This window comes from Manacus candei, unplaced genomic scaffold, assembly GCF_025592945.1.
Source record: "Manacus candei isolate 608988 ecotype Guabito, Panama unplaced genomic scaffold, ASM2559294v1 h1tg000036l, whole genome shotgun sequence".
NCBI lineage: Eukaryota > Metazoa > Chordata > Aves > Passeriformes > Pipridae > Manacus > Manacus candei.
In genome coordinates, this window is record NW_026138084.1 from 842,157 (window position 1) to 854,490 (window position 12,334).

Genomic DNA, 12,334 nt, shown 5'->3' on the forward strand with positions numbered 1-12,334 from the left:
CCTGCCCTCACTCTGGAAGTGAAGGGTTCCCTGTGCATTTCCCACTCATCCCAACACCCACTGCCCACAGACACAGCATCCTGCTCACACACATTTAGCAGGGAAGGGCCTCCAAACGTTCCTTTCAGCATATTGTAGACAGCATGTCCGAAAAGCTGAGTTTTGTTTGCTCTGAAGCTTCACATTTGTGATTAGAAAAAACCAAATCACACCCTTGTATCTCAAAGTTCTCTCTTACTCAAATAGCCCACGACCTCAGCGGGGCTTGATCTGCACCGAGTCAAAGCATAACACACTTCTTGTAAGAAACAATTCTAAGATACATGGATTTCTGAAAAAGATTGCTTTGGATGTTTTTCCTGGTAAACTACAGTCAGAAGCCCTGCCTTAGTGATCAGCTAAGTTTGGTAAAGAATGCTGACACCAACAGGCTGAGTTCTTACACACCATGTCCTGTTTTAGGTGGTTTGTTTTCATTTCTTGTGCACTTTCAACATTTGATTCCTTCATTCCCTTTCACTTTGCTTAATGTTCTTTTGTCTTTGTAGAACATCTTTAAGTTCCCAAACTACTGTTTTGAGAGACTAAGAACCCTAAATTATTAAAATGAATAATTTTAGACTATTTCTTAACAACTTCAGATTTCCTTTGCAGCTCTGCTGAGCAGAGCTCTCAGAAGCCTTACTAAGCATTTTGAATACACAGATTGACACAAGGAGGGATTTCCAAGCAAACAACCTGTTGTATTACAATATTTTATGTAGTCTTATAATAAATATAATAAAACACCATATATTGTTGCAAGTCTTTTCATTCAAATAGAACTCTTCTCTTATCAAAACATACAGACTCATAAGACCCACTAGAAAATCTCCACTGGATTTGCAGGGGATAACACAGCTAAAATACAGATGAATTCTTGAGACCTTTTTTCTCCAATATATACTTTTTCACTGTTAAGATGTCATAAAAGTGACTTCCATGCAAGTAATTTGTCTAAGAGTATTCCCTTGGGGGTTAAATACAATGAGTATCAAGCTCACCTGAAAGCACAGTGTGATAAATTGTTCCTACAGAAGCCCTCAGTAACAGGACATGACCTAAAGTTTGTGGTGCAAATACAATTCCACAGCAGTGAAACAGGGAGACTGAAGGAAAATCATTTTGGAATAAGAACACAGCAGTAGCAGAGGCAGAAGACCAAGAAGGAGAAAAAAGCCAAGGGATGAGGGATATGCAATGAATAGGTTCTTACTCACTTCAGAAATACACAGGCAATTACACCTAGATAACTTTTCCATATGTCAAATGTAAGCAGTTTAAATCCACTCCTTAAAACTGTCAGCTACACTAGAATTGGAATGGGCTTTATTATACTAACTCCCACCACTTTTTAACAGTGATTTGATAATGTATTTATAATCAAAGGATTTTATAAAAAAAGTAAATGGGATTATCACCATTAAACAGCTTGTCACAGTAAGACACAGTGAAGTGACCTGACCATTCTTGGTCAAGAAAAATATGGGAACAAACAGAATATTTGGCCACCAGTAGGCTAAAAATATGCAACGACAACTCAACACAAAACCCCTACAGTGACTGCTTATTCTCTAAAATATAACTGAGCAAACAATTAAGGTTTGTTGGCTTGCATTGGAAATTAATATACTTCATATATTATACGAATATATTAATATACTATGTATATATATATTTGTGACCATACTTAATATATTAATATACTTCAAGAAGGCCATAGGATTGGACTTGATGATCCTTGTGGGTCCCTTCCCACTCAGAATATTCTGTGATTCTGTGACTGAGAATGGAATACAGTTCTGTTAAAGTATTACCAGACTCAGAAGTCTTGTAAAATACTATGAAGCAAAAAATTAGCCAACACATATTCTTGTGGAATTGAAAGAACTTGTCTGAACCTCAGCCATGCAGGTCCCTTGAAAAATTCCTAAGTTTTACAGGAGTTGGCACTGCTTGATCTTTCAGTCTGAGAAGATGCTCAGTTGATACTGGGAGAGCCTCAAGTCCCTGATGGGAATGGGGTTTGAGGGAGAAACTGTTAAACCACCAAAGTAACAATTCTGACACACAATTGGATTTGGGGATTCACTCAGCAATACTCTCACTTCTCCTGTTCTCCAGACACAGCAACTTGTATTCACAGTTAAATTCAAGAGAGGATCACTGCAAGTTGCTAAGACTGCAAAGAATTTTTTAACCATTTCGGAGAGGAAACTACTGACAGCACAGCAGAAACCTGAATACAAACTTTTCTGTGCTCCAGCCACAGACAAATGCAAGGATGTAATGTAAATGCTGACACTATGAGAGGTAAGATATTTTAAACTCAGTAAGAGACCCGGAATAGCTGAGGTAAGGATTCAATAGCCAGAGCAATTCCAGAACCACAGTGCTTTGTGGCATAAGAGGAATTTTGTGGGTTTAGACTCTCTGGCTTGCATTGTTGGCTCCTGCATTACACACAAGAATTTTGACAAGACTTGCTGAACCCTTCACACAGGTCCCATTATAAACTGAGATGTAGCAGATGACACCCCGTGGTTATCACCAGATTCATACAGAAGGTACTGACGCTGTCACTGGTTTTGAGGAGGATTTTTCTACTCGTTAAAAGATGACAGACCTCTGAGGATCTGCCTGAATGGTTGTTTTGGGCACAGGGAAATGTATTTCTGGTAAGATAAAAACTGCAAAGGTGTCCAACAAAATACGGTTGTTACCATGGAAGCTTGGGCAGCTTTCTGAATTTGAAGGAATGTTTTCTCTAAGCAAGGTAAAAGATCTTTCTTACAAAAAAACCCTACCAAAACCTCAGAAAAATAAAGGCACCAAATGCCTCCTGAAGTGAGACTTTAATTATTAATGCCCACGTGTTGAGGCTGTTAGAACCTCTGAGACCCCAAAAATGTTGAGCACACAGTCCACACCCTTCTCCACTTTCCATTTCAATTTAATAAAGAATAGAGGTCCCCTCATGACTAAGCAACAAATCACTCAAACTTTACCCCAAAAAGGAGTTTAGGTGTGACCACTTGCTTCCTATTTGCCCAAGACAAAGTGAACTTCACCCAGTAAATTCTCTATTATAGAAACACTACAGGGAGTGGCTGATGCAACTTCTGAATTTCAACTCTGAAACATATACCATGCATGTTACTGCAGACACCCCTTAGCATTCAGTAAGAACAAAAATCACAACTTGGAAGCAGGATTTTATCCTTTCTTTACCAACAACTTGGTTATGCTTTCACTGAAAGAAATTAATGAACTTTGAAGATCTCTCTCAAGCCATAGCTTTATAAACAGTTGCATCACAGCAAGAAAATAAACAGTTTATCATTTCTGCTGTATAGTAATACCAGTGCTAACTAGTTGAAGCTCTCAAGACAAAACATGTTCTAATTTAAGTACTATGTTTATATTCCGATGTATACAATTTTCAGACAAAACTACAGACAGTAAAATAGTAGAAATACAAGCAAACACTACCAAAATAATTTTACACAGTAATTCTGGTAATTTCCTGTATAAAGCAGTTTGCAGAGAACAAGTCTGCAGATTGTCCAGTACAATATCTGATGCCCTGGAAGCTTCTTTAGGACACTTCCAAATCTCTACTCATTTTGGAAGTGTGGGCACCTAAAAATGTAATCCCAGGGACCTGCTTATATCCTCTTTGGATTTACAGCCTCAAGCAACCAATGCCAAAGCAACACTGACCATGCAATGCCAGCATGTGTTACACCTTTTATGCCACCACTCCTTGCTGCAGTCATCCATCAGGTTTTGGAAGGCCAAACTTTGGGTCAAATCACCGCTTTAAGGGGGTCAGAACCATACTCTGACCATCTTGTTGAACGTCCCAACCACAGAGGTGAAGCCAACACTTTGGAAATAGTTCATGTTTTTAAGGACACTTCCTTTAAAAGCTGGTTTTGGCTGCATTTGAAGGTTTAGTGGACCAGAAAGTGCAGTGAACCATGTAACCTCCACTCCCTTGAAAGAAAACCTGCACAACAGTCTTACTGTCCTCTTGAAGTGAAAAAGGTACAAACATCCATGCAAAAAGACTAGTTTATAATAACATATCTGACTAATTCAGCAGACACACATTCCTGTTTCCTAATGAACAAAAGAAATCCCTGCAGCTATTGTATATTTAGTAACATGACCCTTCTCTTACAGTTACTTACCATTGAATCCTAAACTCTCTATTTCAAGGCCTTAATTTTACTTCTCTTGGCACACTGAAAACCATTTTAAATGAGGAAAAAACAGCAGACATGTGAAATAAGAGCTCTGATTTAAAGATGTCAACAACTTCTGTACAGTCTCAAAGCCCAAAGTATTGTGGAAAAATGTTGGAACACTTTTTCCATCTAAAAGCAGCGAAGACGTCACTTCCAAACCTCTAAAATGTATTAAACAGATCTCCTTTTCCACATTAAGAAATGACCATATGACCAAAATGAATCTCACTTTTTATTTTCCTAATAAATTAACACGCTGCTCCTAAGTTTTATATCAATTCATGAACCAAGCAGCTCCACTCCAATGCCTGCAAGTGTGATTTTAACGATTTTGGTGCAAGTGCTATAATGAAATCCAATGGAAATATACTGTTTAACATTCCCAATATCCAAGTTACAGTGTCTCATTACTGTTCCTTGGTAACAGACACCCTATTCTCCATTAAAATTCCATCAGGATAGACCCATAAAGACTTAACACCGTTTTTAACTTTTCACTTTAAGATGTGAAGAGAGAACATCAAAGGGAACTTTTAATAACAATATTTCATTTTATATGATGCAAGATGAAGAAGATGCAGCAGCTACTAGGTCACTAAATTACCTCTGGGAACACATTCAGGCACCACTGTGCATCCCTGACAGAACTTACACAGCCAAGTACTGCACAGAACATTTTGCCACACCAAAACCCAACTGCTGATAAATTACCATCCCTTTTATGATACTGAAATACCCCAGTAAAGCAAAACTAAACTAACAGGTTTGTTAGCATTGTGGTGTCAACTTTTCCACACAATAAATGCCCTTATTTCAACTGGATAATGTTTGATCAGTCTTAAAAAGATCACAATCACAGACTGAGTTGAAAGGGACCCACAAGGACTCAGTTCAACTCCTGGTCCTGCCCAGGACACCCCAACAATCCCACCCTGTCCCTGAGAGCATTGTCCAAACCCTCCTGGAGCTCTGGCAGCCTTGGTGCTGTGCCCACTGCCCTGGGGAGCCTGTTCAGTGCCCCACCACCCTCTGGGGGAAGAACCTTTCCCCGAGATCCAACCTGTCCCTGCCCTGACACAACTTCATGCTGCTCCCTCGGGAATGGCAGAGAAAAGCCAAACTACTTCAGAGTGAATCTCAAAACTAAATGAAACTGCTGTCCTAAAAACACAGTTTTATTTTGCTTCAAGGAAAGCAAAAGCAAGGGAACACCAGAAGCAGCACTAAACCTTTCCTTGGGGGGCTATTTTTGGTCACTGTCAAACACGGGGACTGGCCTGGATGGGCTCTGCCCTGATCCAGGCCAACTGTGCTCACACACCCCCCTCAGAGCCCTGCCCCATCCTGCCTAATTGTGCAGGACAGCATCTTCCACATTTCATGAAGGGCTCACTGCCTTTATCAGCCTGTGAACACAGTTCCTGAAGTTTCCCAACACACAATCTGGTCATTGCTCTGGAGTTCCTTGGAGCTCCACACGACTGCCTCTGCCCTGTGCTCACGTCTAGTCAAAATTCCCACCAGTGCAGAGTTCCAGGGTAATACAAGATACAAAGGGAATCTCCTCTGAGCACTGAGGTGGGCTGGGGGCTGAGGACAACTTGGACAACTTCACCTCTTGCTGTTGTAGCTGAGTCCTGTTACATGAGCCCTCCACCCCAGTATTCTATTGCAGTCACTCACAGATCAAACTTTGCTTCTGGTTTTAGTATTTCCTACAGGTGTGTCTTTCATTGATGCCTATACCTGGGAATCCAAAGGGCTACTCCCAAAACTTAACTGTCCTGGTGTCTAAAATTAGTAATTTTTACTTACTTTCACTTGAAAGTTTTATTTCCATGGGCAATGAGGTTTTCTGGGGCATTGAATTCAAAGCTCTATATTCAGAAATTGTGATTTTTTCAGCTTGGAGAAATGTTGTGCAGTACAACTATTTGGAAGGCCATATTAACCTCAAGAAAAATGAAAGATCTTATCTTTCCCCCAGACTGCAGTTTCCTTTGTAAACATTATTTTCTCCTCTACAAGAGGATGAAAACATGCTGGCTAACAGAAGGTAACTGGGGGAGATGCCTCAATATTGCTTATTTATGATAAGGCCCAACAACTGTTGTTGTGCTGCCCTCAATAAATCACCTGGTGTTTGGGAGGTACAAAGGCTCAGATATTCCATTTTCCCATAAAGGCCAAAGAAATTCCTGCCTAGTGCTTCATGTCCTTCCCTGTGAGTTTGCCAATCACAATGGACACAAACATTCTCTGGAGTCTCTACAAGTGAACAAACACTCAAGAGTTGAGTGAATTCCCCAGAACAGTCCTGCTTGAGCCATCCTGGCTCCATTCATTAAATGGAGGGGTTTTTTTCCAAGGATTTAAGAATTAAAGTAAATTAAAGCATTCACAGTTGCATTATTTAAAATGTTAATCTTAAAAAAAACATCTGCCTTGTCATTTCTTCTTTAACAGTCTGTTATGCAAGGAAATTCCCACAGCCACTGAGTAAACAAAATATTGTAGTTTGGTAGAAATCCCATCTCTTTTGTTTAAGTCTTTGTACAGGATGCAGATCTCCCCACAGTTACTGAATGCAAACTTTGGATTCATAACCTTGGGCTGTTATTTACATTAACATATCTTTGCTAAACTGAGTTATTCAGACAAGCTCACAATACTGCTGTTTTCTACAAAGTACTTTGAAGCAGATCTGTTAATTCAGAGAAAAGAACTTGCATTCCAAGTGTGCAGCATTATGAATATATACACAGAAATCCGTAGGTTTTCCATGCAGGATTCCTAAAACAAATCTATGTTTCTCTGTGGGAACTTTTCATATGACAGCAATACATAAAAGTTGACTTATTTTTTCCACAAGACAGATATTTTTCTCAAAGGAGTAATACTGAACACAGCTGTGGAAATATTACATCTTCAGCAACACTATCAACACAGACAAGAATCTTCTAAGAGAGTTACGTAATGGTATTTTTAAAGGATTAAAATTAGGAAAAAGGATTAAAATGTACTTAAACGGGTTTTTTCACAGCAATTTCCCCCAGTCCCTGAAAGTTGTCTATGCCATTATGTTTTATCCTCATGCATTCAGCTCCTTAAAAAATGTCATAGGGAATCTGATGGCCCTCCCAAACATTTCATGGTTCATCCCCCCTTTTAAGTGACTGCTCTTTTTAAACATCTGTGGCTTCCTTCTAATGAAGGGAGGTTCTGGACTTACTCAGGGAAGGTTATTCACTACCAGTCTTCCAGGGAAAACTCTTTCTCCATTTTTTTCCAGCTCAGTTTGGCTCCCATAACAAAGAATTCAGGAAGCAAGACTTTTCCTCTTTCAATTAGACCAATTACTTCTTGGGTCTACATGAAACATTAAAATCCACTTCACTTTCTTGCACATTTCCACAGCTCAACTATGAATGTTTGATGAAGTATTTCCTTTTGATTTGAACCTACCACCCACCAACTTCTTTAGTTTTAGCACTGGAAGAGGCAAAATAATTATCCTCTCTATTTCTTGACAACATATGGGTTCAAATTAATTCATATTACCTATATTCTGCATTTATTTTGAGAGCCTCTGGTAAAACATTAAATGAAAGAAACAGTGACTAACTCTCTTTTTTACCTTTCCAATCTTCTGAGCAAAGAACAGCCCATGGTTTTATGTGAGAAGATGTGGGTCTTTTACATTAATTGGAAAACACACAAAAATTCTAATACCCATGAAACAAAATGATAGTCACAGTATGAATCATATGCTGACATATGCCCATGGCAGGGGGTTGGAACTGGATGATTTTTAGGGTCCCTTCCAGCCCAAACTGTTCTGGGATTCTATGAGTCTATGAAATTATCAAAGCTGTAGTTTGCTTATTTAACGAAATAAATTATCCATTGGTAAGTGAGTTTATGTTCTAAACTCAAAGCTCCTTTGTAGTGCTGTGGGCAAGCCACATGGAAATTACCCTTTGTAGAACATTAGTGTTCAAGAGGCAAATAATAGTCTCTGCTTTATGAATTGTCCTACCAAAAAGATCTCATTTTCCATAGCACAAGTTAATATGCAATTATGACATATGTTTTTTTTCAATTCACGTAAGTATTTCCAGTGTGTGGTAAAAGCAACTCCTGTCATCCAGTGAATTTCTGTCCATGATAAAAAGCAGTGCAAAACTGTCCACAGTACAAAGCTCCTTAACTAACACACTCCAGTGTTTCCAAACAAATACCTTTAGAAATAGTACATTGGGATATCTGTCCAAGACCTTGAACTTCTCTGGGGGGTTCTACATTGCCTTTTAGCTTAGTTTAGAAGGTTTCATCTTCTTATTTCTTTCCTTTTTCGTAAAAAAGGATATAAAGTGACTTTTTACATGGGCAGATGGGAGAAAATGGCTTTAAAGTGCAATAAGGGAGATTTAGATTAGATGTTAGGAAGAAATACTTTACTAAGGGTGGGGAGGCCCTGGCACAGGTTACCCCATCCCTGGAAATGTCCAAGGCCAGGTTGGACAGGGCTTGGAGCAACCTGGGCTAGTGGAAGGTGTCCCAGCCCATGGCAGGAGGTGGAACTGGATGGGCTTTAAGGTCCCTTCCATGGAATCCATTCTGTGATTCCAGGATTATTTTTTGTGTCAGCCCTGCCCGTGGCAGGTGAGGCTTTCCCTGCCCTGAGGGAAGGGAACACATTTGTTCCAGGCTGGGGCAGATCCAGCCTTTGGAATACCAAGGGCCCACAGAGGGACTGACACCAAGAGTGGGTTTGTTACTTTATACACACAGGTTTGATTTTTACCTGTGTAAGCAGAACTAGGAGAGCTGCAGAACCTCAGCATGTTTTCACTGCTGAAAAAACAGACTGAACAGCATCCTTATTGGATTTGTTACAGTGTATCAAAAACTGCAGCTTGCCCCTAATTTACAGTTAATTTCTCTATTTGTTCCTTTCCTTCTCATTCTTACTTCTGGTGTTCCCCTACAGGTGAAGGGGGAAAAAATGAATGGTAAAAAAAAAATAATCAGAAAACCACTTTATGGTATATAAGTAATTAAAGCAAATATTAATTGCTTTTTAAAAATACCAACTTGAAAATAATATAGATTACATAGTACCCATAATTTATTAGTAGCATAGGTATGAGAAAATATTGAAACCATAACAGCAGTGATTAACTATAATTAAAACAGACTTTTTCAGAAGAGTCCTAATTTACTGGGAGTATTTAGGGTTAGACCCAGCCTTGCATGACAGAGTTACTGCTGTTGTGATGATGGAAAACAAATGAGACCATCCTACAAAATTCCCAGGGACAAAACACACATCTGAACACAGGCTGGGTTAATTAATAAGGGAGGGAAATGACTTCTCCAATGAAATAATATCCTTCTTTTCATTAGTAATGATTCTGAATGCTTTAATTTCAATTATCCCAAAGCAACAAATCGTGTGTTTCAAAACTTGCAAACAAACTGCGTTTGGAGATCTTCCAAGGAGCCTTGTTACTTTTCCCATCTACAAAAGGGAGATGCTCAAAGGACATGCAAACATTTAAAGACTGAGGCTCTTCACTGGACATAGTATTTGACTAAAATTTGTGCTTCTATTTTAAAAATGTCTATCACAAACTGAATCAAAGTCATTTTCTTTTGGTTCTTTGAATTTCTAACTATAATGTAAATTACTTTCGTGGGTAAGTAAAGTTACAAAAAAATGTAATAACAAATAAAATTCAATTATCTTTTCAGTCTAACATACTTTAAATATTTCAGGTGTTTTTTTCCTGGAATACAAAGGACTAAAAAGCCACACGTCTATTTTTTTTTTAAACTAATAACTCACTGGAAATGGGTGACAGTTGTCATTTTAAACATTGCCGTTATGTTCTGAACAATATGAATCCAGCCAAAGACTGTGTAAGAAAGTGCATTCATTTGCACTTCCATATTATTCATACTGTTTGTTAAAATAAAGGGAAACATCAGCACTTGCAAGTGATCAAGGTTTGGGGTTTTTAAAGAACTGTTCAACTCTGGCAGAGTAAATTCTTGATAGTCCATGAGGAAATGTTGTTCTCAGTCCAGCTTTTATTCCGGAACAGAAAACTTTCCTTTAGAACTTATTGTTGGAGTGATTCAGTAGTTTGGCACTGGTTGCTGAGTTTTTCATTTTAACTACTGTTTGATTTTCCATGAAAGAATGTCTGGTGTTTCCAATGTCTCTAAGGCAGATAAATACCCATATTCCATACAAACGCCATTTAACATTATCCAAACTTGTGAGCAGCATCACGAGCCAGACTAATAATTGACATGTAGAGACACCAAAACTATTTCAAGACCTTCACTGATCAGGCAAAGCAGTTTCCTGATCCAATTTGGTGCATAAACCTTTTTACAGGATCAGGGAGAAGAGCATCAAGGTGGGAATAAGCTACCTGGGGACTTCTGAGATGGGCATTTCCACACAGAGAAATTTGTATTTATCTGTAGCCTAAGGTAGAACACAACTTACTGTCCAAAGGCAACACCAACTCCCTGCAAGGGGGAAAAATAAGATATTTTTCAGGTGACTATTTTGTCCCTCCAGTCATTCCAGATCCTTGCATCCATAACACATAATAATCCAGGACAATCACACGGATGTATGGACATGCACACTTGAATTTACAACTCTTCTTGTACACAGCCTCTCAACATTGCCAGCTCTGACCCACCCTTCAACACTGCTGTGTTGCTAATAAACATCAGGGACCGAGGACTTGGACTGCAAAATGAAACTATATTTTGCTGCAGTTTCTAAGTCAGCTGCCAAAAACACACATGATGAAATTCATCTATTCACACGCAAAAGATGATTCGTGCACGATAATAAATAAAAATTAGTTTTTAATATGTGCACACATAAATACTGAAGGACCAAGATGAGCTACAGAAGCTGAGGGGCAGTTCTGATCCCCTCAGCTGGCTCAGTGGTGTGGTCCAGCTTGGGGAGAGCCAAAACTGAGCTCAAGCCCAAGTCTGTGAGTGCGCTGCACATGGCCCGGCTGCGAGCACGAAAGCAATAGGTCATGTTGTTAAAATGTGGTGGGCAGGGGCCAAGGCAGAACTGTGCAGTTGATGTCAGACTCATCACTTTATGTAAACCACATTTATAAACACTGCTAGAAAATGAAAAAGCGCTTCGTTTGCCTTAGAATAACAAACATATACAAGGGCAGCTTAGAACAGAGATTGCAGTGTAAGCACAAGCCACATATGGCAGCACGTGTTTGCTCCCTCAGACACAGGGAGGAACACAAATACAGCCATTTCAACACACAAATCGAGGCAGCAGTTTATATCACTGATGAGATAACATAAGAAGTCAATATAAAACATCATCTGAATGCTTTTTCATCTCCTATTTCACCAGAGTGGGACACTGCTCTGAACCACAACGTGCTGGATGTACTCCTATCACTGCCTAAGAAAATCACTGCTCAGAAACATTAAGAGGTAGAATTCTAATTTTCAACCAATTCTTTCACTGGTGGAAACGGAAATCACTGAAAAGGTCTGAGCAAACAGTCTGATCTCATATAATTTTTAGTTATTTAAACGTGTCATAGGAGTATATACAGACATCTTCTTGCAAAGAAAATACCCTCAGACTACTATCTCTTCATTAAGCCCCCAACATCATGGATTAAAACACTGTGACACTGGAAATAAATTAATGACATTAAAAATAAAAGAACAGGCTCATAAAGTAGATTCAGAATCACTGGTCCAATTTAGTTTTTAGTATTGCTATCTGAAGTTCAGAATAGAGGTAGAGAGGAGACCTGAAAATGTGATTTCTGGGTATTTTATCTGAGATTGCGATTATATTCTAATCAAAATACTAAATCTAAGTCTTGAAATATTAAACAGTTTCATTAAAGACCAGCATGTCCATGAAGGCAACTTTTATTTCTACCATATTGACCCTTTACGTCACACAAAATATATGGATAAGCCCTTTTAAGGTTGTAACATTTTTTCCAGATCCT

At 38.9% G+C, this 12,334-nt stretch overlaps 1 protein-coding gene across 1 annotated transcript in view; it reads right to left on the reverse strand.

The window, feature by feature from the left end:
* The window catches only part of CENPP (centromere protein P), a 125,374-nt gene that overhangs the window by 42,860 nt on the left and 70,180 nt on the right, over positions 1 to 12,334 (reverse strand). The gene's annotated exons all lie outside the window — the stretch shown is intronic.